At 35.6% G+C, this 27309-nt stretch overlaps 1 protein-coding gene and 1 pseudogene across 2 annotated transcripts in view; one reads left to right on the top strand and one right to left on the bottom strand.

Moving 5' to 3' along the window:
* CDH12 (cadherin 12) overlaps positions 1-27309 on the top strand; it is a 969321-nt gene that overhangs the window by 769991 nt on the left and 172021 nt on the right. The gene's annotated exons all lie outside the window — the stretch shown is intronic.
* Positions 23605-24592, bottom strand: LOC127543656 (septin-9-like; annotated as a pseudogene).

Here is a 27309-nt window from a genome sequence, read left to right as displayed (position 1 = left end):
GCTATACAAATGATCAAGGTTTGCCTTACCAACATTATCAAGTGATCTCAAGGTCCAAATTAGAACACACAAATTGACTTTCTTAGAAGCAACTTGTCCTTAGTTTGAAAACTGATTGTATTATTATACCTTAATACTTACTTATATCAATATGTTGTTACTTTGATGGTTTGCAAGTCTAATGTACTGCCTCAAATGCTGAAGATTATAACCCACCTTTTCCTGTTCATCCTAAATCATTCTTGTCCATATATTCCCATAAACCTTAATGATGGATAGGAGCAGGCTCCAACTAATTAGAAAGAAGAAGTGCAGAGAACAAGCACTATAAAAAATTATCAGATAAATAAATTACCAATTAAAAAAGATAGACCAGTTATGTATAAAGAATAAGGGAGAACAATGAATAGCTCATATGTTCCATTGGTATTTACATAGTTTCAAAAGAACTATGTTGTGTGACCTCATATGGGAGATTTATAGGTTTACTTATCACAAGGGAATATATTTTATCCACTTTGGTATGCTTAATAAAATAATATTTTGTTGTTATTTAGTCATTTAATCATGTCCAGTTCTTTGCAACACAATTGGATCATACTATTCATGGGGTTTCTTGGCAATGATACTAAAGTGTTTTGTCATTTTCTTTCTTCAGTGGATTAAGACAAAAAGTGTCTCAGCCCAAGTGTCTGAAGCCAGATTTGACCTAAAGTTATTGACCTCAAGCCCAACATTCTAGGGACTGAGCCACCTAGCTTCTTTTTAGAAAAAGCCTATAGTACCCGGTATTCCCAAGCAGTCTCCCATCCAAGAATTAACCACACTCAAACTTGCTTAGTTTCTAAGATCAGAAATTATCTCAGAGTTGGAAACAGCCTTTAATAATAAATAATTCAATGAATATCTGAATAAGAATTCATTCAATAACATACCTGGGATATGGAGATGTTAAGGACCATGTTTAAGTGAAGGGGCAGGTCAATTCTCCAAGAGCCTTCACATCTGTGGATCATAACATTTGAAGGAGTTGCAAAGCAGCTTTTACTGACACTGTTGTTGTAGACTGAGAATGAAATAAATTGGAGGCAGTGGGAAGAGGAGAGAGGTCAGACAATGCAGAAGCCTCTCAGTGGAGAGGTCAGGGAACAGTAACTATCTCTCAGTCTCCTTGTATCATCATCATCTGCTCACATGAAGAGATCCATTATACAGGTCTGAGTTAGACCTCCAGCAGCCACTGGCATGTGGCTCCCATATCACAACATAGAGAGAATTTCATTGATACAAAAAAATTCCAGAAAAGGAAATTCCTTTTAAGAGTGCAAGCTGGTATCATTTCTGTATTATAATTTATAATCTAGCACACTAAGAAGATAAATGATTTCCCCTAGATTATTCTATGTCAAAAATTGGACTTGAATTCAGGTCTTCCTGGCTCTGAGGTCAAGTCTCTCTCTAAGACTCCATGCTGCTGTATCAGATCATATAACATGGCTAAAAATTAGTAATACATCTTTTGCTTGATAACCTACAGTTAGGTCAAAATGCCCAAGGTAACTTACTCCATTTTTGGATAATTCTAATTCTTTGGAAGTTTTTATCCTAAATCAGATTTGTTTTTGAAACTCCTGTCATTTTTTTTCTTGTTTTTCCTTGTTGTAATACTAGGAATCAAGTAAAACAAGTACTTGAAGACAGCTGTTGAATATGTATTTTCCTCTTCTAATCTAATGATTTTCAAGTTCTTTCAGATCATTCTCGTGAATTCTTGGTTAGTCTCTTCTGCCTTTTCTATAGATTCTCAGTGTCCTTCCTAAGCACAATATTCGAGATATGGACTAAACAAGGCAGAATTTAGCAGGGTTGTCATTACCCTTTTCTTAAACAATCAATTTGACAATTGGCATCTTTCATTATAGTCTATGATGATTTAGTTACAACAGAAAATTTAAGATGCTCCAATGTCTAGAAAGGAATTTCTTTCTTCTACAATTTGTTGTTGTTGAATCATTTCCATCTTATCCAACTCTTTGTATCCTCATTTGGGGAGAGATTATAGCTAGACATGTAAATCTGGGAATAATCTGTATAGATTCCTAGCTAAACCAGTAAGGATTGTTGAGGTCACCAAGCAAGAGAGTAGTGAGCAAAAAGAAAAGTACTAGGACACATCCTTGAGGAATTTTCATGGTACTAATATTGATATAACTTGGATGAAGTTGAAGCACTAGAGACTGAATAACAGTGAAAAGGGTAGCCAGAAAACCAGGAAAGAACTATATCATGAAAACTTAGAGAAAGGAGAATATCTAGAAGAAGAGTATGGTTGATGACATTGGAGGTTGAAGAGAAATCAAGAAAGATGAGGATTAAGGAAAAGACATGCAATTTGACAATTAACAAATGATTAAAAACTTTGAGGAGAACAGTTTCAGTTAAATTATGAATATAATTATCCCTTGCATTTGTCTGCAAATGATTTGATTTCAAAATTTTGATTTGTGGAGCTGAATTCAAGGAAAATGTGGCTTAAAAATCAAGCCAAATATTATGTCAAAATGTTATGATACTCCAAGTCAGCTAAAATTAATTATCTGAAATAAAAAAGAAACTGAGTACTAAGAATATCTAATTTAATTTGCAAAGCTTGCATTTGCATATCATATCAGATCATCTGATTCCTTAAAGACCAAGAATTATTTACAAGACTGATTTTTTTTTTTTTTACAAAAGAGAGGAATAAAAAATGTTACAAAAACTTGTTTTGAACATAATTTAATTGGACAAGGTGAATTACCTGATTAGTTAGCTTCTTCCAGACATTCTTAATCCTTTCCCAGAAGTCCTTGCCCTATAGGGCAATTTCATTTGGAAGATCCTGATCTAATCAGCTTAGGATGCCCCAGTACCCCTCCCCACTCCCTCTCTCCACCAAGAGCTGCACATAAAATAGGTTTCATTTCTTTGCTGAATGTCCAATGTAGGACCCTGCCCGCTGAGAAGGCATTCTCTTCTCAGTGTCAGCCTCCATTTCCCTAATAGGACTTTACCACAAAAGAATTCAATCTCTTAGCAAAACTGGCTTCCTATCCAACAATAAATTTCCTTTTTTGCCATTAATATTTTGAGATTTATAAATTCTTTCACGAAGAACCTGTGCCTCCAACCAAAAGGGGATTTCCACAATTCTCTGACTACCACTAACCTCATCAAACCTGTCCACTAAATCTATAGATGGTTTAGATTTAAGACATTGTTTTTGTGACATTGGTTTAGCTGTTTGGGCTAGCTTTTCCTAAAGAAGGACATTTAATCTAATAATCAAACTTAAAATAAATCAAAGTAGAATACAAGGAAAGGCTTAAAAACATGATCCCTGCATTCAAGAAGCACAACTTAAAATAGAGAAGAAAACATGCAAACAATTATGTACACATGGTATATATATATACATATATATGTGTGTATGTATGTATAACATATAACATATATATATTAGATAGAAAATAATCTCATAGAAAAGTCACTTAAGGAAATTAGAATGACTAGGGAAAGGTCTCCTGAAGATAGATTAAAGTGCAATATATTTTTTTTAATAGTATTTTTCTTCCAAATACATGCAAGGATAGTTTCCAACATTCACGTATGCAAAACTTCATATTTCAAATTTTTCTCTCTCTCCCTCCCACCCCACTCAGGAAGAGAGCAAGTAATCCTATTAAAATTAAGCATGTGTATTTCTTCTAAACACATTTCCATATTTCTCATGCTGTGCAAAAAAAAAAAATAATAATCAGATCAAAAGGGGAAAAAAAGCATGAGAAAGTAAAAAAATAAGCAAATAAACAACAACAAGAAGTAAAAATACTATGATTTGATTTGCATTTAGTCTCCTTAATTCTCTCTGGATGAAGATGGCACTTTCCATCACAGGTCTATTGGAATCGTCTTGGATTACCTCATTACTGAAAAGCACCAAATCCACTGAAGAGAGCCATAATCTTGTTGATACTGTGTATAATATTTTCTTGGTTCAGTAGAGCACAATTTTTTTTTTAACCTATGCCAGGGTAATTTTTTACAGCATTATCCTTTGCACTCTCTTCTGTTCCATTTTTTTCCCTCCTTCCCTCTACCCCCTCCCTCAGATGGCAAGCAGTCCTTTTTTTTTTTTTTTTTCCTTATAATTTTTTTTTTATTTTATAATAATTTTTTATTGACAGAACCCATGCCAGGGTAATTTTTTTTTTTTACAACATTATCCCTTGCACTCACTTCTATTCCAATTTTTCCCCTCCCTCCCTCCACCCCCTCCCTTAGATGGCAAGCAATCCTATATATGTTAAATATGTTGCAGTATATCCTAGATACAATATATGTTTGCAGAATCGAACACAGGGAGAATTAGATTCAGAAGGTAAAAATAAGCCAGGAAGAAAAACAAAAATGCAAGCAGTTTACATTCATTTCCCAGTATTCTTTCTTTGGGTATAGTTGCTTCTGTTCATCCTTGATCAATTGAAACTGAATTAGCACTCTTTATGGAAGAGATCCACTTCCATCAGAATACATCCTCAAACAGTATCATTGTGGAGGTATATAATGATCTCCTGGTTCTGCTCATTTCACTTAGCATCAGTTCATGTAAGTCTCGCCGGTCCTCTCTGTATTCATCCCGCTGGTCATTCCTTACAGAACAATAATATTCCAAAATGTTCATATACCACAATTTACTCAACCATTCTCCAATTGATGGGCATCCATTCATTTTCCAGCTTCTAGCCACTACAAACAGGGCTGCCACAAATATTTTGGCACATATAGGTCCCTTTCCCTTCTTTAGTATCTCTTTGGGGTATAAGCCCAGTAGAAACACTGCTGGATCAAAGGGTATGCACAGTTTGATAACTTTTTGAATATAGTTTCAAATTGCTCTCCAGAATGGCTGGACGTGTTCACAATTCCACCAACAATGTATCAGTGTCCCCTCCAACATTCCGCATTGTCTTTCTCTGTCATTCTAGCCAATCTGACAGGTGTGTAGTGGTATGTCAGAGTTGTCTTAATTTGCATTTCTTTGATTAATAATGATTTGGAGCATATTTTCATATGTCTATAAATAGTTTTAATTTCTTTGAGAATTGTCTGTTTATATCCTTTGACCATTTATCAGTTGGAGAATGGCTTGATTTCTTATAAGTTAGAGTCAATTCTCTATATATTTTGGAAATGAGGCCTTTATCAGAACTTTGACTGTTAAAATGTTTTCCCAGTTTATTGTTTCCCTTCTAATCTTGTCTGCGTTTGTTTTGTTTGTATAAAAACTTTTCAATTTGATATAATCAAAATTTTCTATTTTGTGGTCAATAGTGATCTCTAGTACTTCTTTGGTCATAAATTCCTCCCTCTTCCACAGGGATGAGAGGTAAACTATCCTATGCTCTTCCAATTTATTTATAATCTCATTCTTTATGCTTAGGTCATGGACCCATTTTGACCTTACCTTGATGTATGGTGTTAAGTGTGGGTCAGTGCCTAGTTTCTGCCATACTTATTTCTAATTTTCCCAGCAATTTTGGTCAAATAATGTGTTCTTATCCCCAAAACTGGGGTCTTTGGGTTTGTTAAACACTAGATTATTAAAGTTATTGGCTGTTTTGTCTTTTGAACCTAACTTATTCCATTGATCAACTAGTCTATTTTTTAACCAATACCAGATGGTTTTAGTAACTGCTGCTTTATAATATAATTTTAGATCTGGTACAGCTAGGCCACCTTCATTTAATTTTTTTTCCCATTAATTCCCTTGAAATTCTTGACCTTTTGTTTTTCCATATGTGTGGGGATCTCTCCAGATACCCACAGAGTCTGGCTTCCCACAAGTTACTGACATATGAACTTTGTTGTTATTTTTTCTAGGTCATCAAAATAGTTTTTTGGGAGTCTGACTGGTATAGCACTAAATAAATAGATTAGTTTAGGTAGTATTGTCATCTTTATTATATTTGCTCACTCAATCCAAGAGCATTTAATATTTTTCCAGTTGGTTAGATCAGACTTAATTTGTGTGGAAAGTGTTTATGAGCAGTTTTGCTCATAAAGTTTCTGATTTTCCCTTGGCAGATAGATTCCTAAATATTTTATACAATCAGTAGTTACTTTAAATGGAAGTTCTCTTTGTAACTCTAATTGTTGGGTTTTGTTAGTGATATATAAGAATGCTGATGACTTCTGTGAGTTTATTTTGTATCCTGCAACTTTGCTAAAGGTGTGGATTTTTTTAAATAACTTTTTAGTAGAGTTTCTGGGGTTCTTTAAGTATACCATCATATCATCAGCAAAGAGTGATAATTTGGTGTCTTCGTTGACAATTCTTATTCCTTTGATCTCTTTCTCAACTCTTATTGCCAGAGCTAGTATTTCTAATACAATATTAAATGGTAATGATGATAGTGGGCAACCTTGTTTCACTCCCGATCTTATTGGGAATGGTTGCAGTTTGTCCTCGTTACATATGATGCTTACTGCTAGTTTTAAATAGATGCTACTGATTATTTTAAGGAAAAGTCCATTTATTCCTATACTCTCAAGAGTTTTTAATAGGAATGGATGTTAGATATTATCAAATGCTTTTTCTGCATCTATTGAGATGATCATATAGTTTTTGTTAATTTGATTATTAATACAGCCAATTATACTGATAGTTTTCCTAATATTGAATCAGCCCTGCATTCCTGGTATAAATCCTACTTGATCGTGGTGTATTATCCTGGGGATGATTTTCTGTAGTCTTTTTGCTAATTTCCTATTTAAGATTTTAGCATCAATATTCATTAGGGAGATTGGTCTACAATTTTCTTTCTCTGTTTTCAACCTACCTGGTTTAGGTATCAGTACCATGTCTGTGTGATAAAAGGAATTTGGTAGGACTCCTTCATTCCCTATTTTTTCAAATAGCTTATAAAGCATTGGGACTAATTATTTTTTAAATGTTTGGTAGAATTCACATGCAAATCCATCTGGTCCCAGGGATTTTTTTTTAGGGAGTTGATTAATAGCTTGTTCTATTTCTTTTTCTGAAATGGGACTATTTAAGCAATTTACTTCCTCCTCTGATAATCTGGGAAGCCTATATTTTTGGAGGTAGTCATCCATTTTGCTTAGGTTATCAAATTTATTGGCATAAAGTTGGGCAAAGTAACCCCTTATTATTTCTTTAATTTCCTCTTCATTGGTGGAAAGTTCTCCCTTTTCATTTTTAAGACTATTAATTTGATTTCCCTCTCTCCTTTTTCTAATCAGATTTACAAAAGGTTTATCAATTTTATTGGTTTTTTCATAAAATCAACTCTTAGTTTTATTTATTAGTTCAATAGTTTTTTTTTTTTTTTTTACTTTCTACATTATTAATTTCTCCTTTTAATTTTAGAAGTTCAAGTTTAGTAATTGATTGGGGGTTTTTAATTTGGTCTTTTTCTAACTTTTTAAGTTGCAGGCCCAATTCATTGATCTTCTCTTTCTCTATTTTATTCAAGTTAGCCTCTAAGGATATAAAATTTCCCCTTATTACTGCTTTAGCTGCATCCCGTAAATTTTGGTATGATGTCTCACCATCATCATTATCTTGAGTGAAATTATTAATTGTGTCTATAATTTGCTGTTTTACCCAATCATTCTTTAAGATGAGATTATTTAGTTTCCAATTACTTTTTGGTTCATTTACTCTTAACTTTTTGTTGAATGTAGTTTTTATTGCATTGTGATCTGAAAAGAAAGCATTTACTATTTCTGCCTTCCTGCATTTAATTTTGAGGTCTTTATGTCCTAATATATGGTCAATTTTTGTGTAGGTTCCATGAACTGCTGAGAAGAAACTATACTCCTTTCTGTCATCATTCAGTTTTCTCCAGAGATCTATCATACCTAATTTTTCTAATATTCTATTTACCTCTTTAATTTCTTTCTTATTTGTTTTGTGATTTGATTTATCTAAATCTGAGAGTGCAAGATTGAGATCTCCTGCTATTATAGTTTTGCTGTCTATTTCTTCTCACAACTCTCTTAACTTCTCCTTTAGGAAGTTAGATGCTATACTGTTGGAATCTTTACAAACTGCTAACTAATTAGAGTTGATCTAATCTTACAAGAAGATGTTTTGGGCAGAACCTGAAACAAGGTACTAAGTGGAACTAATTAATACAAGGCTTGTGTTCACACCTTTACTCATTGGAGTCCACAAGTATGCTAGCTTCACAAAGTACACTTTCTAACTTCAAGGGAGTCCACACCTCCCATAGTGCTCTCTGGCCCAAAGAGCTTTAAGGGAGGTATGAATTCCCAAAGTTACAAAGTTTACTTTGTGAAGCTGGCATACTTGTGAACTCCAAGGAGTAAAGGTGCAAACACAAGCATTGTACTAATTAGTTCCACTTAGTACCTTGTTTCAGGTTCTGCCCAAAACATCTTCTTGTAAGATTAGATCAACTCTAATTAGTTAGCAGTTTGTAAAGATTCCAATATTGCTATGTGCTTATGTAAATTGTGTGTAATGCCTCCCATATTGAAGGATTTATGTATACCATGTATATCTGTTACAAAGTTCTGGCCCATATTGATGGATTTATGTGTACCCCTTCAGAAACCTGCTAATCTGATTTGATTTCCTATTTCCTTTGGTGTTTTCATCTCCCTTCCTGAGGTGTCAGGGAAGGTGTGATCACCTTTTAGGTGGGGGTTCTCACCTCCTTGAGATATCAGGGAGGTCATGACCACCCTATGTTCTAAAACAAAAGAAAGGGGGAAATGTTGGAATCTTTACAAACTGCTAACTAATTAGAGTTGATCTAATCTTACAAGAAGATGTTTTGGGCAGAACCTGAAACAAGGTACTAAGTGGAACTAATTAGTACAATGTTTGTGTTTGTACCTTTACTCCTTGGAGTTCACAAGTATGCCAGCTTCACAAAGTAAACTTTGTAACTTTGGGAATTCATACCTCCCTTAAAGCTCTTTGGGCCAGAGAGCACTATGGGAGGTGTGGACTCCCTTGAAGTTAGAAAGTGTACTTTGTGAAGCTAGCATACTTGTGGACTCCAATGAGTAAAGGTGTGAACACAAGCCTTGTATTAATTAGTTCTACTTAGTACCTTGTTTCAGGTTCTGGCCAAAATCTTCTTGTAAGATTAGATCAACTCTAATTAGTTAGCAGTTAGTAAGGATTCCAACACTATACCACTTGGTACATATATGTTTAATACTGATATTGCTTCATTGTCTATAGTACCCTTTAGCAAGATATAGTTTCCTTCTTTATCTTTTTTAATTAGATCAATTTTTGCTTTTGCTTGATCTGAGATAAGGATGGCTACCCTTGCTTTTTTTACTTCACCTGAAGCATAATAGATTCTGCTCCAGCCTTTTACCTTTACTCTCCCTGTTTTAAATGTGTTTCTGGTAAACAACATATTGTAGGGTTCTGACTTTTGATCCAGTCTGCTAGCCACCTCTTCTTTATGGGAGAGTTCATCCCATTCACATTTATGGTTAAAATGACTAATTCTGTATTTCCTACCATCCTAATATCCCCAGATTATACTTTTCTTTTTCTTGCTCTCCTTCCCTTCTTCCCTAGTATTAAACTTATTGGTCCCATTTGCGTCACGCAGCTTTCCCTCTTTAGTATCCTTCCCTCCTCCCTTTGAATCCCTTCCCCTTTCTTGTACCTTTCCCTGTTTACTCTTTTTCCTTTTCCCTTTTCCTCTCCCACTTTTTAATGAGGTGAGAGAACATTCTCTGTAAAACAAATATGTCAATTATTTCCTCTTTGAGCCAACTCTGATGAGAGTAGGTTCACACAATATTCCTCCCCCTCTCTAAGTTCCCTCAGATATAATAGGTTTCCTTTGCCTCATCGTCGCATGTAGTTTCCCTCTTTTTGTCTCCCCTTTTCCCTTTTTTCTGACACTATCCCCTTTCCATTTCTGCTTCTCTTTTTTATGTTATATTGGTAAAATCAAATTATACATATAGTTTTTATTTATATCCACAACAGAAATACAGTTCTCAAGAGTTCCTTTTACCTTTTTCTACTTCTCTTGAGTCCTGTTGTTGGAGATCAAATTTTTTGTTTAAGTTTGATTCCAGATTCCAGGTGCTTCAATCCTTTAATGTGGAGGCAGCCAGCTCTTACGTGATCCTTATTGTGGCATCTCGGTATTTGAACTGTTTTTTCCTGGCTGCTTGTAAAATTTTTTCTTTAGTCTGAAAATTCTGAAGTGTGGCCACAATATTCCGTAGAGTCTCTATTTTAGGGTCTTTTTCAGAAGGTGTTTGATGAATTCTTTCAATGCCTATTTTCCCTTTTGGTTCTATTACTTCTGGGCAGGTCTCTTGGATGATTTCCTGTAAAATAGTATCTAGGCTCTTTTTTTCATCATAATTTTCAGGTAGTCCAATGATCCTCAGGTTATCTCTCCTAGATCTATTTTCCAGGTCTGTTGTTTTTCCAAGTAAATATTTGACATTTTTTCCCAATCTTTCATTTTTTTGGCTTTGCTTGACTAATTCTTGATGTCTCAATGAATCAGTCATTTCTATTTGTTCAGTTCTGATTTTTAGTGAGTTATTTTCTTCATTAGCTTTTTTTTACTTCTTTTTGTATATGTCTAATTGAGTTGTTTTGCTCTATGGAATTTTTTTCCATTTCACTAATTTTTTTTTTTTTTTTTTTTAGTGAGTTATTTTCTTTTTCCAATTCACAAATTCTGTTTCCCTGCACTTCTTGGGAGTTTTTTTTTTTTTTTTTTTATCTTTTCCAATTCACATTTTAGGAAGTTGTTGCTCTCTTGAATAGCTTCTCTTTCCTTTCCCCATTTTTCTTCTAGTTCTCTTTTAAGGTTTTGAATAGTCTCTTCTAGGAGAGCCTTTTGTATTGGAGACCAACAATTATCTGGAGACTGTCTGCTATTAGTCTCTTCAGGGTTGAAAAACTGTTCTCTTTCTGTATAAAAACTATCAATCATTCTTTTGATTTTTTTTACTCATTTTGTTAAAGCCTGTAAGGTCTGCCTTCAGAGTCAGGAGGTTACCAGCTTCCTCTGCAGAGCAGTGAAAGTTGTATGGACGGGTAGCTGTCTTGCTAGCCAGCTACAAAAAGCAGGGAGGTACTGGAGTGCTCTGGGAAAGAGTTCCCCACCTGAAAGTAACTCAGGCCTGCAGGGCTGGGCCATGAAAGTGCACTGCAAAGAACTTCCCCTGTGTGAGATAACGACTGCCCTGGGGCTAGACGCTGAGCAGTGAGATTTTCACTATCCCAAGCCAAAGCCCACCCTGGGGCTGTGGGTATTAGCAGTTCAGCAGTGAGTGGCTTTGCAGGGACCAAAAGTGCCCCGGAAGCACAATCTGCTGGGGAAGTTCTATTGCACCAGGCCAAGCCCCTCACTGTGCCGATTAGAGGCTGCCCAGGCTGTGCCTCCCTGCCGTGCAGACTTGTAACTGCCCCCACAAAATCCCAGAATTGCAGGATGTGGCTCCAGGGCTGCGTTACAGTCTGCCTGAGTCACTTCCAGGTTTGAATGGTTACAGCCAGATCTCCTTGGGTTCTGGTGTTTTTTAGAGTACCCTCTGTTTTAGGCTTTATTTTCTCTGCCAGTTTACTGCTTTGTAGTCAAGGCAGGGCAGTTAGCCTGTAGCAGAGTCTTCTTTATAACTTCTCTAGCCACAGAGGTCACCCTTGCCCCTGGTCTGCTCAGGACGCTACTCTCTCGCTGCCTATGCTAGTCTGTTCCTGGTCCCTCAGAACAAACCTTTCCTGGCGATCTTCCAGATTGACTTTGGCTAGTAAATTGTGTGCTTCTAATCTTCATGAATTTAAGCAGTGAAGAGCTATTTTTGAGGCTGAATTAAATAGTTGGTTATGAGGGGAATGAGAGGAGCTTAGAGAGTCGTGTATGCCTTCTTCGCCATTTTGGCTCTGCCTATACCAGTAGAGCACAATCTTGAAGGAAACTGAAGAAGCAAAGAGGTAGATGTGAGGAGAAAAAAATTTTCTAGTCCTGAAAGATAGCCATTTAAGGCACACAAAAAGTATCCCCATTTGGGCTTTTTGCATGTGTATTTATTATAATTTGTTTTTTCACCACTGCGATTTATTAAAAACTTCACCAAATAATGAAGTTTTTACAGGATGTATTGGTAGAAGTGCCTACACTAATGAAATAAGAAAATCTTAGAACCTGATAGAAAGGGAAGTGTAGTAAATTAGAGAAAGAAGCAACCATACTCAAGAAGATTTAAATAGTATCATTAAAGTATGATCAATTCCTTAATCATTATTTAATTTCCTTCATTGTCTAATAGAAAATCACACAGGATATCTAATAATGAATGTCTTGGAAAGCTGTGAAAGTATCTTCGCTCTACAACTTTCCTATTACCTCCAACAAAGACCTTAGACTGGCAATCAAATCAAATATTGAATAGAAATCTGGTAGCTCTAGAACTTCTCTAGAGTTATTATGATACTTTCAATATTGAGTCATCTCTCAAAGGAATTTCTTTGAAATACTTAGCTAAGTGTTTAGACGGCCCCTCTATGTGCTATATTAATTAGTCAGGATCTTTATTTTAGATGATATTGAATAGCCTCTTATCTTGTTATTATATATGGAAAGTTGAATGCCTTAAAATCAGGGCTTTCAAATTGAGATCCTGGAGAAGACTTTTGAGAATCATTTGGACAGCAAGGAGATAAAATTAGTCAATACTTGAAGAAATTAATTCAGACAATTCACTGGAAGGTCAATAATAAAATCAAAGTTTAAATACTTTGGCTACTCTTTTCAAATATGAGGTAATTCAAGGAGTTTCAGTAAACTTATGATGTAAAGTGCCATCCACATCCAGAGAGAGAACTATGGAAACTGAATGTGGATCAAAGCATAAGATTTTCACCTTTGATATTCGTTTGCTTCCCCCTCCCCCTTCTTGTGTTTTTCTCCCTTTTTGATTTTATGTTGTGGGGGGGTGGGGAAGTAGGAAGGGTGTGTGTATGTAGCATGACAAATATGGAAATATGTTTAGAGGAATTGTAGGTGTTTAGCCTATATCAGATTGCTTATTGTCTTGGGAAGGTGGAAAAGGGGAGGAAAGGAGAAAATTTGGAACACAAGATTTTGCTAAGGTGAACATTGAAAACTATCTTTGCATGTATTTGGAAAATAAAATACTGTTAAAATTTTAAAAAAATTCTTAAAAACAAGAAAAAAATAAAAACCTGGGCCACTAAAAAGACAAGATTCATTGGGAAAGACCCTAATCTAGGAAAGATTGAGTCAAGAGAAAAGGAGAACAGCAGAGAATGAGACAGTGTCATAGAACAAATGGACATGAAGTTAGACAGACTTTATGAGAGCGTGGAGGACAGAAGGGCCTGGCTTACTATGGTTAGGATCCCAAAGAACAAGATGCTACTAATGACAAAACAACAAACCCAACAAATACATGTTTGCAAAAAGCTTTTAGATATGTCCTTTTCTAAATTTTATGAGTCTGAATCAGATAAGTGCAAACTAATCTCCCCATAATGATAAAAATATCTGAAACTGTCAAGTGTGGAAATTTTTCTCAATTTGCCCATTCATAACATTCTTAATGTAAAGATAATAAACTTCCTATTTCTGAATTAAATTGATATGGTGCTTTGTAAAACTAAATGAAAAGTGATATCATTTTAACAAAACAGCCTTTCTCACTTTTCAATTTTTTCCTCTTAATGATTGTCTTCACACCATAATCCCTTTTGTTAAAGGCTTCTGATCCTATTACTGTGGATGGGTAACCAGGTTTTTCTCAAATTGAAATTGCCCATTGATTTCCATGAATATGGGCCTGAAGTTTTCTCTTTGTGAAGCTTTTTTTTTTTTTTTTTTTTTTTTTTATTATTCCAAGGCAGCATTTGGAAGATTGAGTGCAGCCAGATGTACCTGACTATTAATTTACTTGCACTTTTGGTACAGCCCACCAACTGTGCTATTTCAGGCAACTTGTCTTTTCAGAACATTGCAAACAACCTTGGCCTCTGTGAGCAGGCTACTGTAAAATGCTCCTATTTAGGTAGCTAAAGCAGTTAAAGTGATCCCTCCCCCAGCCAAATTGAGTTTTAGTGGTTTGGGGTTATTATTTCGCACTTATTGATTCCCCAGCAATGCACAAATACAGAACACAGAATTATGCTTGATCATTTCTAGTGAGTTTGCAACCAATCAGAGGATTGATGTAGTAGAATAAAGGGGAAATGTAATTACTCAAATGCTTTCCAATCAGAACAATTATCTGATAGACTAGAGTTCCTCTTCCTCTTCTCCCCCTCCCCATTAAGTAAAATCCAGGAAGAATAGCCAACTGAAGGAACTGTTTTAGAGGGTCAGCCAAGTAAGGTATTGCCTTGGTTTAAGGATTAATTGTGAACTTACTCTTACAGGTAAGTTCCTTGAAAAGAAAAGTCTCCAATTAATATGTAAGTCTTATTTAGAAACATGCTTTTAAAACAAAACAAAACAAAATGTTCCTTAAATTATAAATTCATGCTCATATGTAGTCTGCTTTTGTCAGCAGCATAAATCATATAAATCAAGTACTATTATGCTAAGAACATTAGAAATAGATTGGTCATGCACTAAGCACCGAGTCCAGCTTTGCTTGCCACTGGCTGCTAGCATATTGGACATATTAAGCTAAAACTGTCATTCTTCATCATCCTATAATGGGGAAAGGCAGCATTGTTTTTGAAGATGTGGCTACTTCTGACAGCTGAAAGAGGGGAAAAGCAAAAAAAAAAAGTATATGCGTATGTATATATATAAATACATATACAAATACACACGTGTACATATGTGTGTATATGTGTGTATGTATTTGTGCTTTCTGGAATGCAAAAAAGAAAGGGAATAGGCCTTTTTGATTGTGTCTAGTTTTCAAGATATTGATGGAGCCAGGAAGCTTATACTATTATCAGGGCAGCACAGACATGAATGCTTAAGCTAGAAATGGGCTTCTCTAGGCAAAATATTTCTCCTCACATTACTTATGTAAACGTAGCTTCAGAAGTATATCTTCAGAACATATTATTGGTAATTTTTTTTCTCTGAAACAATAATCCCCACAAGGGCAATGTCAGCATCTCCCTTTACAGATGCATGCAATGGGAGCTTTGCTGAAACTGTAAGTGACAGGTCAGGGGAATGTGTTCTGAGACCAGGGGCCTCCTGATCTGAATTGCAATGTAGCACTGCAGTGAGTCATAAATCTCCCCACCACTTTTTTGTAAAAAGGGAAAACACATAGAAGGAAGATGTTGATTGTACTCTGTTTATTCTAAAATGAAGCTGGACAATATTATGAATGCCTCATGATTTGGGAAAATGCCAAGTGAGGCTATTTATAGCAATTCATCAGTTTTATTTTTATGTCCTTTGTTAAAATATAATTAGAATGAGACAAGGATATTATACTAAAGCATGTTTATATAATATATATGTTAGATATATAAATGATGTGTATATATATGTATATATATACACATGTATACATATATAATATATATATAATATATGTATCTTAAATATAAAAATATGAGAAAAATGCCTTAAATCTATCTGAAATCTATACTTTTTTGTTATTTCATTAGCCAACATTGACAAGTGAAATATATATATATATATATATATATATATGATTGAAATGTACTTAAATTTCTTTAGAATTTTTAAGCATCTTTGCTATAATAGGATGAGATATATCAATAGTATATTGGTGTGAGTGAACTTTCATATGGTTAGTTCAGGAAGAAAATTTGGTAGAGAAAAATGGTACAGATCAAGTTCATCTTTCACAAATGTTCCTGCCTCTTGTTTTGGATTCCCACCTCTGGGTTGTCATCAGTAGATTTATTTCATCTACTTAAAAACTTTTTACTACAAGGTTCCCAGTACCTTATAATATCATTCCCCATGACCTATGCCAACTAAATGTCCTTATTTCATCTGCTGAGACTCCCTTCACATATCAAAGTACCCAGATTGTTCTATTATCTTAGGAGAAGGGAAAGAAAAAGAACAAAGTCATGTTTTTGGAAGACCACTTTTCCTCTCAGGTTAAATGCAAAAATACTTTGATGCAGCTGCTCAGAATATAGGCTTTGGCTTAATAGAATTAAGTCTTAATTAATAATAGAATAGTCCAGATGATGAGAAATAATGGATATAGGGTCTAGACTTATGATTCCATTTGTGTAAGTAATGTCCCAATGAGGAAACTTGCTTTCCTAATTTGAGTCCTAACCTTCACTTCCAATCTGTGATATTTACCTAGAACACTGTTAAGTTTATGATTTATCCAGGGTCATACAAACAATGTGTTAGACTTATCACTTCTAGGCTAGTTTCATTTTCAAAGTACTAAAGAAAATTAATCTGTTGTAGCTTGTTGCTCACACCAACAATATTCTCTCTTTTAAAAAAAATATTTTTAACATTCTCTTTTTAAAATTTCAGTTCCAATTTTTTTTCTCACCTACTATTTCCCAAAGTATTGATTAGGCAAGGAATATGAAATCAATTAATTATACATGTGAAATCATGCAAAACAAAGTTCCATATTAACCATGTTGCAAAAAATGGACTTGGAAAACATAATTCAATTTTAGTCTTCTAGAGTCAATTCACCATCAAATTATTTATTAAGAGGCCACCATGGACAGAACTCTTATGTTGTAGAGATATGAATACCAAAAAATGAAATAATAACTATTTATAAAAAAAATTATGTTTTAATTAGAGAGAATTGTTTATATAAATATAGATAGCATAACATGTAATGCCACTTTTAGGGACTAGCCTGATGCCAACTGGAAACTTAATAGTTCAGACACTCATAAGTCATTGAACAATTAACAAGAAGGAAGTTTATTTAATCCTAATATAGTAAGGATATGCAAAAAAGATGTGCAGGCACTTAGCTTCTATATATGTGAGATACTGCTCCATATGAAAATATATATGATCATGAAGGTAGGGTATAATGGTTCTCTTAGTCCTGAGGGTAGGAGGAGCTCCAGTCTTGCCTGAATGGAAATGTTTATGACCTTAGGAGACCTGAAAGCTATGTCAATGAAAGTCTACCAGAAAGCTATTTTATGGGAGGCATGGCTTGAGCTTTGCTCCACCTTTGAGAGAAGCAAGTCCTGGCTTTTGTAGCCATTTTCCTAACCTATATTGAAAAAAAAAAAAAAGGGAAAACCTTAGAAGTTATTGGTGATATCATAGTCTCCTTGGAGTTTATTCACCAAATCACATTGATATAGTGGGTCTCTAAAAGGGTGATTATTGACCTTCTCAGGATTCTAGGAGTAACCCTTAGAATCAGTGGAGTTCATCTAAGGTTATCAGCTCATGAAATATTTTCTACCATGTTCCTTCTAATATTCCTCCAAGAATGAGCTACCTCAGTATCATCACTACCAGTCTTTAAGATCTCACTATTAATTAACTTGTTGGAACTGATAAATCAGAAACATCCAGTAGCTCTTTAAAAGGGATGTTAACTGAAAAAAACATATCAAAAATCAAAGTACAGAACCATATTCTCTCAATATTTCAACTGACACTCTATTCCCTCTACAACTTCAGGCCAGGTGGAGAATGGGTTCAAACTAAAGTGGCAGGGAGAGGAGGCACACAGCTGTGTAAGCTCCACATTTTCTCTCACTATCCATTTCATTACAAGCCTCTGAATTAATGCTTGACTGAAAAAAAAAACCCACAAATAGTTACCAAGAGAAGCCATCCTTGAGATTCACCAGGAAAGGTCTGTTTTTGCTCGATGGTGGAAGGGTTTTAGATTGGGCGCAAGCTGAGGGCAGGCAGGCAGCGGCAGTGAGAGCACGGGAGCAGATGGGAGAGGGGGTGGGGCGTGATCGCAGCCATCTCTGCTGGGAGAGCTTTGCTACAGGATTGGATATTTTGCTCCGGCAGCAAGTCAGCAGCCCAGCAGAGAAGCTAAAAATACCTTGGAGGAGGGGAGGGTGAAGAATACAACCCAGAACAGCTGGAATCTCTCGGGACGTGGCCATCCCTCCCCTACAGTGTCTCAGCACACTCTCGGAGTCTCAGAGTGCAGGTGCAGCACAGTCGGGCTAGTGCCTCGCTGCTGCTCCCACAGTCTGCAGAGGAAGCTTGGTAACACCACCCAGCCCCTCTCACAAAGAAAGCAGACTCCATTTAGGGGTTTTTTCTTTTTTTTCTTTGCTAGTTTGTCTTTGATTCTTTGACAAAATGAGCAAAAAATTGAAGAGGACTTTAACCCTTGACAGCTTCTATACAGATAGAGAGCAGACTCTAAATCCTGAGGAGACTAAAAACAGACAGTCCCCAGGTGAATCCCCAAAGGAGGAGATCATCTGTTCCTCAGCACAGATGAATCTCATGGAGGAAATTAAAAAGGCTCTCACAAGAGAGCTAGAAGAAAAATGGGAAAAGGAGAGGGAGGCTTGGCAAGAGAGCCTGGAGAAGTCATCCCACTCAGTTAAAGAGAGAATGGATAAAGAAATAAAATCCTTGAAAAATAGGATTAGTGAACTGGAAACAGAAAATAGCTCTCTAAAAAACAAAATTGGCGAAATGGGAAAAAATTCCATAGAACAAAAGAACTCAATTGGACAATTAGAAAAAGATTTTTAAAAAGTGAGTGAAGAAAATACTTCACTGAAAATCAGAATTGAACAAGTGGAATTGAATGACTCGAGGAGACAAGAAGAATCAGTCAAGCAAATCCAAAAAAAATCAAACAATGGAAAAGAATGTGAAATACCTTCTGGGGAAGACAACAGACCTGGAAAACAGATCCAGGAGAGACAATCTGAGAATCATTGGACTCCCAGAAAAGCATGATGGAAAAAAGAGCCTGGACACTATTTTCCAGGAAATCATCAAAGAGAACTGCCCAGAAGTCATAGAAACAGAGGGTAAAATAGACATTGAAAGAATTCATCGATCACCTACTGAAAGGGATCCTAAAATCAAAACACCAAGAAATATAGTGGCCAAATGCCAGAACCCTCAGACGAAGGAAAAAATATTGCAAGCGGCTAGAAAAACCCAATTCAAGTATCGAGGAGCCACAATAAGGATCACCCAGGATCTAGCAGCATCCACATTAAAGGATTGAAGGGCCTGGAATATGATATTCCTAAAGGCTAAGGAACTTGGTATGCAACCAAAAACAACTTACCCAGCGAGAATGAGCATCTTTTTCCAGGGAAGAAGATGGACATTCAACGAAGTAAGCGAATTTCACCTATTTTTGATGAAAAAGCCAGAACTTAACAAAAAGTTTGATCTACAAATATAGAACTCAAGAGAAATCTAAAAAGGTAAAGATTAATCTTGGGAACTATATTTTGGCTATAAAGATGTATAAAGAATACATGTATACCTTGTTCTAGAAACTAGATGTGGAAAGGACATTGTACCAGAAAAAAGGTAAAGTGGGGATACTACATCTCATGAAGAGGCAAAGGAAACCTATTATATCTGAGAGAAAGAATGGAGGGGGATGAATATAGTGGGTATCTTACTGCCTTCAGAATTGGCTTTAAGAGAAAAATTTTAGACATATTCAATCTATGGTGAAACTTCTCCCACCTCATTGAAAAGTGAGAAGGGAAAAGTGAAAAGGGAAGGAATAAGCTAAGTGGAAGAGAATACGGGAACTGGGAGGGAAAGGGGTAAGATAGGGGGAGGAACTCTAAGGCAGGGGGAGGGATACTGAAAAGGGAGGGCTATGAGAAGCAAGTGGTGCTCACGAGCTTAATACTGGGAAGGGGGGTAAGGGGGAAAGAAGGGAGAAAAGCATAAACTGGGGTTAACAAGATGGCAAGTAATACAGAATTGGTCATTTTAACCATAAATGTGAACAGAGTAAACTCCCCCATAAAGAGGAAGCGGTTAGCAGAATGGATTAAAAGCCAGAATCCTACAATATGTTGTTTACAGGAAACATACCTGAAGTGGGGAGATACATGCAGGTTAAAGATAAAAGGTTGGAGCAAAATCTACTATGCTTCAGGTGAAGTCAAAAAAGCAGGGGTAGCCATCCTGATCTCAGATCAAGCTAAAGCAAAAATTGATCTAATTAAAAGAGATAAGGAAGGGCACTATATCTTGCTAAAGGGTAGCATGGATAATGAAGCAATATCTATATTAAACATATATGCATATATATATACCATTAGGTGTAGCATCTAAATTCTTAGAGAAATTAAGAGAGCTGCAAGAAGAAATAGACAGCAAAACTATAACAAAGAGACCTAACTGAGTTTCAATTGATAAATGATGGACAGAAGCAGCTACACCCAAAGAAAGAATATGAACTATTTCATATGGGAAACGAATATGAACTATTTGCATTTTTGTTTTTCTTCCTGGGTTATTTTTACCTTCTGAATCCAAGGTGCAACAAGAGAACTGTTCGGTTCTGCAAACATTTATTGTATCTAGGATATACTGCAACATATCTAACATATATAGGACTGCTTGCCATCTAGGGGAGGGGGTGGAGGCAGGGAGGGGAAAAATCGGAACAGAAGCGAATGCACGGGATAATGTTATAAAAAAAAAATTACCCTGGCATGGATTCTGTCAATATAGTTATTGTTAAATAAAATAAAATAAAATATTAAAAAAAAAGAAATTAGAGGTAATAGGGTTTTATACTTAGTAAGGCAAAAGAGGCTTAATGTTTTCTCCAATTTACCAACCTAGGGATGGCAGACACTAAGTGTCTTCTGATTATACTAATTATGAATAATCCAAATAAGGCTGCATGAATAAAATTTTGTCTCTTAAAAAAAAATAAAAAAAAATAAAGTGGCAGTCATCAACATTCTTTCCACTATGAAGTTTACATCTGAATATGGCATAGATGACCAGGCTAACCCACTAATGGGATATCACTGTCTCACTGTTCAAGGCTACATTCTTCCAATGATAGCTGCTAAACTATTAGTAGCTCTTTTGACATTTTGAAGTTGACAAGGTCTCAGGCTGATCTATTCTGCCTCAATATACTAGACAAAGTACTGGGAGAACACAAAGAGCCTAAAAACATTGACACAGGCATTCACAGCCATGTATCAGTCCAGGTGAGAAGAGTCTGACAGCTAAAGCAGCCCCATTTTCTTGCTCCTCTATCTACCTCCCAAGCTTACTTCTTGTACGCTTACATATTCAGAAGCCAACTGACAGAAAATTTTCCCAAAGGAGTCCTTTGTATTTACTCTCAGTTCTGACTTAGTAAACAGTTAAAAGGATTTTCCTCACTAAAAAGTAAACATACAAGAGCTAGTCAGTACATTTTCTGCATGAGTAAGGACACCTCTGTCACAAGTTATTAAATATTTCAAGATGCCAGCTAACCAAACTTCATACTTGAACTATGCCCTCTGTCCATACATTTGGGACTGGATTTCTGTTGGACTCTTTTATTTTAATATAAATATTCACAAAATAATTAAATTCAAAGTAGTTTGAGAGGGAAGGCACTAGCAATTAGAGGGATCAGGAAGAGTTTCATAAAGAAGATGCTTAGTGAGTAAGATTTATCTTAAAGGAAAAGAGATTATGAGATTGAAAGTTCTTCCCTAAGGGAAAAAGAGAACATTCAAACTGTGTGAGATTTTCTGGGCCAAACATAGTACAAGAAAGAACTAGATTTGCTGGATTATAGATTGTGAGAGGAGGAATAATGTCCAATAAGCTTGAAAAGATAGGGATCAATTCATAAAGAATTTAGGAAGATAAACAGAAGAGGTTATATTTTATTCTAGCAGCAATAGGTGAGCACTGCAGTTGAATAGAAAAGTGACATGGTAACTTTTTTTTTTTTTTGAGGAAGGAAGCAAAGTAGGAGAAGGAATTTAATATTATTAAAAAAAATCATTGAGATGAACCAAATCAGTTCCAATGGAGCAGTAATGAACTGAATCAGCTACACCCAGAGAAAGAACTCTGGGAGATGACTAAAAACCATTACATTGAATTCCCAATCTCTATATTTTTGCCTGCCCACATTTTGGATTTCCTTCACAGACTAATTGTACAATATTTCAGAGTCCAATTCTTTTTGTACTGCAAAATAACTGTTTGGTCATGTATGCTTATTTTGTATTTAATTTATACTTTAATATATTTAACATCTACTGGTCATCCTACCATCTGGGGGAAGAAGTAGGGGGAAGGAGGGGAAAAATTGGAACAAAAGGTTTGGCAATTGTCAATGCTGTAAAATTACCCATACATATAACTTGTAAATAAAAAGCTATTAAAAAAAAAGAAAATCATAAATCCAAGAAAGTTCCCAGCAAATCAGTGGTCTCTACATTCCAACAAAAAGTAATGACAGCTGATGGAAAGCTTGAGTGGAGCACTACTTGATCTTTATTTTGTTCCAGTTCTCCACCTTAAGGGACTACATGGGAGAGACAAGAAGCCCCCGAATGATTTGTTTGGATGGGCAGAGTTAAAAGGTACTTTCTGTGCCTTCTAATATTCCTCTGAGAGTGAGCTACCTCAGTATCATCACTACCAGTCTTTAAGATCTCACTATCAATTAACTTGTTGGAACTGATAAATCATAAGCAGGCACAGGCACACACAGTCAGCTTTGTCACTGTTTCAAAATTTGGCACATTCCTTTTCTAGAACTAGTCACTTCCTTAAGGTAGAAGATAAGGGCATCAACTCTTATTTTTAAGTTTATTTTGTCTGAATCCTTTCATATTTGCAAGAGGATAGAGGGAGGATGAAGAGATAAGAACCCATGTCCCCATATCTTTATCCACTCTCTCATGACATGGAATCCCTGCGCTTCAAAAGCTTACATTCTTTCTAAGAATCCATGATCTTATGTAAACAGTGATAAGTGGATATATGGACATAATTACATTGTATTTATGTGTGTACACTTTTATACACGTAAACAAAGTACATACATACACACAAACATCTGAGGCTATTTGGTACTGAGCAAATTTGTCTAGTTAGAATAGTTTGTAGCTACCAATTCACCTCATCCCACTTTCTCCTCTTTCTCTGATTCTAAAAGTAAACAGAATTGGTTTCTCAAAGAACTACTGAGTGCTGGGAAACAGAAAAAGCATGAGGGTGCAGGGAGGCAGCAGAAAATGAGGCTGGCATCCTAGGCTAAAGTTTCAGAGACTTGACAGTCTACAATGCCCACTTTCCTACAGTGTAGAATTTTTCAGGTGTCAGATAGTACTGAGACACTCTGCCCTCATCCAAAATCACACAATACAAATCTCTTACCTCCTTCTCCTTTCCAGCATTAGCATCAGTGGGCTAATAATTAACAAACTCAACAATGATATATGGTATCTTGTTATCTAGTCAAGTGAAAATGGCAGCGTATAAAAGGGATGAATGATGATAAAAATGAAGAAAATTAAATAAACTAAAACAAGATGGGAAGAGTGGTGAGCTGGGGGTAGAATGGGTGGAAGGAATGGATCCTAGGGGCAGGGGAAGGCTTCTACATCTCCTGGGGTGCCACTTCTTCCTCTGCACCTTTGGAAAGCATGTTGCTGCTGTCCCCATTTAGACACTTTACTCGATAAGCTTCAAAGTGAAGACTGCTGGCAATGTCCTTAATGCTCTGCATATGTGTCCCTATAAGGAGATCCCGCAGATCAGCAAACTCACAGTGTGTAGTATTTTCAACTTCAATGGTGCCCATTTAGTCTTCCTCCTGAGGATCCCTTTCCCTTTCACTTGGTATTCATGTCTATAACAGCAAATGGAATAATTTCTCTAAATTTCTCATTGACTAGTCTGTCTTCTGGGTCTTCATCAAATTCTTTCTTGGGTTATAGACCACTACCATTGGATACCAGGTCAGCAGTTATCATTTGTTGGAAGTAGTCTAGTTCTTCTAACGTTAGGATGTTGACCACTTTGCTCAATCTTATGAATTCATTATCCAATGGTAGGAGAGAGTAGCCAGTAGCAGGAATGAAGTAGATGCAGCACTGTACCCGGGTATCTGGGATCTTTTTCTTTTGATTGATGTTAATTCCCTCCTGCAGGTTTTTCTCATATTGATCATTGATAAAATAGTTGCCAGCAGTTCTCATTGTTAATGCGATCCCAAAACTTGGTATGTCAATCTCAGTCAACTCCATCCAGACACCCCTCCCTAGATTTCATGAGTGATGGATTTGATCTCAATGGTTTGGGGAATCCGTTCCTCTGAAACTTATTGGACTGATTTCCAATCGACTTTAGATTTGAACAGTGTTGATTAATGTGCATTTCCCTAAGCCACTCTGACCAACCCCCATGATAATGAATTCAAAGCCCTGCTTCATGGCTTTCCACCTTATCTTCTCCAAGATGATATCAATTCCCACATAGCCAACGTTAGGGGTGACCTTCTCATTCCTCTGGAGAAGGGTTTACAATAGCCCAGCATCTTTGGAGTTATCTACCATAATGCTGGTATGGCTGGGAATTGTGTTCGAGGCTTCTCTTCTATTTAGAATGACTTTCTTCTGGGTATTAAATCCTTTAATCAAATGACAGTGCATATGGAAGACACTGTAAATCTTAAAGTGCTATTATATATATTGATATGTGAGTTGCTATTATTTAAGGTCAAATTCTATCCTATTTCCTCCATGAAGCCTTCCTCATTTGCTTCAGTTTACAATGTTCTACTATGGTAAGATTTGTGATTAAATTACCGTGGGGCAGCTAATTGGTACAGCAGAAAGAGTGCTGTTGTCAAGAAGACTTGAAGTCAAATCTGAATCAGACATTCAGTAACCATAATGGCATGCAAGTCAGTTAACCCTGTTTTGCCTCAATTCCTCATCTGTAAAAAGTGAGCTGGAGAAGGGAATGGCAAACCATCCAAAATCTTTGTCAAGAAAACTGCAAATGGGGTCACAAAAAGTAAGAGATAACTGAAAATGACCTAACAATCAAAGTTAATTTGGCAGCAAACTAAGTAGTGGTGAGAAACTTTAGTATGGAAGTATGGAAGACTTTAGGAATTATTGCATTAATCTAGGCAAGAAAAGGCGAGGGCTTGGTAAAGTAGTATCTGGGAAAAATGGAGAGGAGTCAAATGTAAGATATATTGTGAAGGTAGAAATAGCAAGATTTTAAATTGATTAGATATAAAGGGATTAGGGACAGTAAGGACTAGTGGATAATGCTGAGGTTATGAACATGAGCAAATAGGAAGGATGTTATCTTCAACAGATATAAAAATGTTTAGAAGAGAAGAGAGTCCAGGAGAAAAATGATGAGCTTAGTTCTGGAAATGTTATATAAGAGATATGTATGCTACATAGTTTGTCACTGTGTTTGTATCATGTATATAGATATAGATAAATAATAATTGTCTTCATGGGGTTGTGCAAATTATTCTCCTGGTTCCGTTCATGTCGCACTATATCAATTCATAGCTGTATTTATAGGTTTCTTTGAATCTGCTAATGTCTTATAAACATGACATATTTAGAATAGCATTTCAAAAAAAATTTTAGTAGCAAAAAATTGGAGACAAAGTAAATGACTAAAAATTGGTGTACAGACATATCCTTTTCACATATCTGGGTTATTTAATAGTCTTTTCTTTGATTTTCTTAAGTCCCACTTCTTTCCAACTTATCTTCTATCCAACTGCTAAAGTGAATTTCCTGAAGTACAGCTCTGGCCATGTCACTCTCCTATTCAATAAACTTCCAGTGTCTCTCTATTGCCTTTAGGATCAAACATAAAATCCTACCTTTGACTTTAAAAGCCCTTTATAACCTTCTTCATACCTTTAAACCCATAGCTCTCCATATACTCCCAATTTTCTTATAATTTACTCACTCCCCTCCATTTGCTGTGAAATCCAGAAACACTGACCTTATTATTCTTCACACATGATGCATACCATCTTCAGGCTTGATGGCTGTCTCTCATGCTTTGAATGCATTCTCTCCTTACAACTACCCATTGGCTTCCTGACTTCCTTCAGGACTCAGCTCTGATCTCAATTTATGCAAAAACTCTTTCCTTGGAGACACATACACTACATACACACAGAAAAAGAAAGAGAGAGAGAGAGAAAAAGAGAAAGAGAGCAAATGCTAATATCTTCTCCCTGAGATTATATACCATTTAAAATTATCTTATAGGTACAATTTTTAATGTATTGTATTTCCCACTAAAATAAGAGTTCCCTTGAGGGCAAGGACTATATTTTTACCTTTTTTGGTATACCAGCACTTAACACAATGTCTGAAACATAGAAAACATTTAATAAATACTTATTGATTGACTAAAGAGAAATAAATGTTTAAACAAATTGTATCACATTATCATCATAGAGTATGAAAAGATATGAAACAATGAAAGTAAGGTAATCAAAACCAGGAAAACAATATACACAATGATTATAAGAATGCAAATGAAAAGTAATAAGATAATCAAAACCTAATGTTGTAGGCTTATTAGGATCAAACTTCAAGTCTTGGAAGGATCAAGGATCATGTCCTCATAAAACAGATGTAATATCTCTATCTCTTTTGCAGAAGTGGGAGGTTACAAATGTGGAATATTGCATAACAGTCATACTTTTTTGATAGGTTGTTACGGTTTACAGAAACTTTTTCTTCCTTTTCTTTTTTCCATGCTTTATTATATAACTAATAATTCTCTGCAACCAAGTGAGAGAGAATTCTATAGGAATTTTTAGCTTGTATATCTTTTATCTCATATTTTCCTCAAACAATTCTGTCAGGTAATATGTATATTATTCTCATTTTGTAGATAGAGAAACTAAGAATCAAATAGGTTAAATGACATGTATATATTCTCATAATAAATGTCAGAGGCAGAATTCAAACCCAGATTTCTCCTTGCTCAAATACTATTTTCCTTCATGCAACACTATAATCTAGAATAGCACATAATAAACATTATTGAGAGACAATATTTGGCTCCCTTCTAATAATATAGCCCTGTTTTTCTCTAGTTCCTCTTTTCAGACAAATTTTCCAAACAGGCCTGTCACTGCATTTTCCTGGTACTATAAGCTATATGTCTATTTTAAAAGACTATTCTCTCCTCTTTGCCTTTGCTCAGGTATTTTTTTCTAATCATCACTATCCTTCTGACTCCTTTAACCATTTTTTATTTCCCTCTTCAATATCCATTTTAACCTAGTACTGCTCTAGCAGTA

This window comes from Antechinus flavipes, chromosome 1 (assembly GCF_016432865.1).
Source record: "Antechinus flavipes isolate AdamAnt ecotype Samford, QLD, Australia chromosome 1, AdamAnt_v2, whole genome shotgun sequence".
NCBI lineage: Eukaryota > Metazoa > Chordata > Mammalia > Dasyuromorphia > Dasyuridae > Antechinus > Antechinus flavipes.
This window is presented reverse-complemented; position numbering and strand designations above follow the sequence as displayed.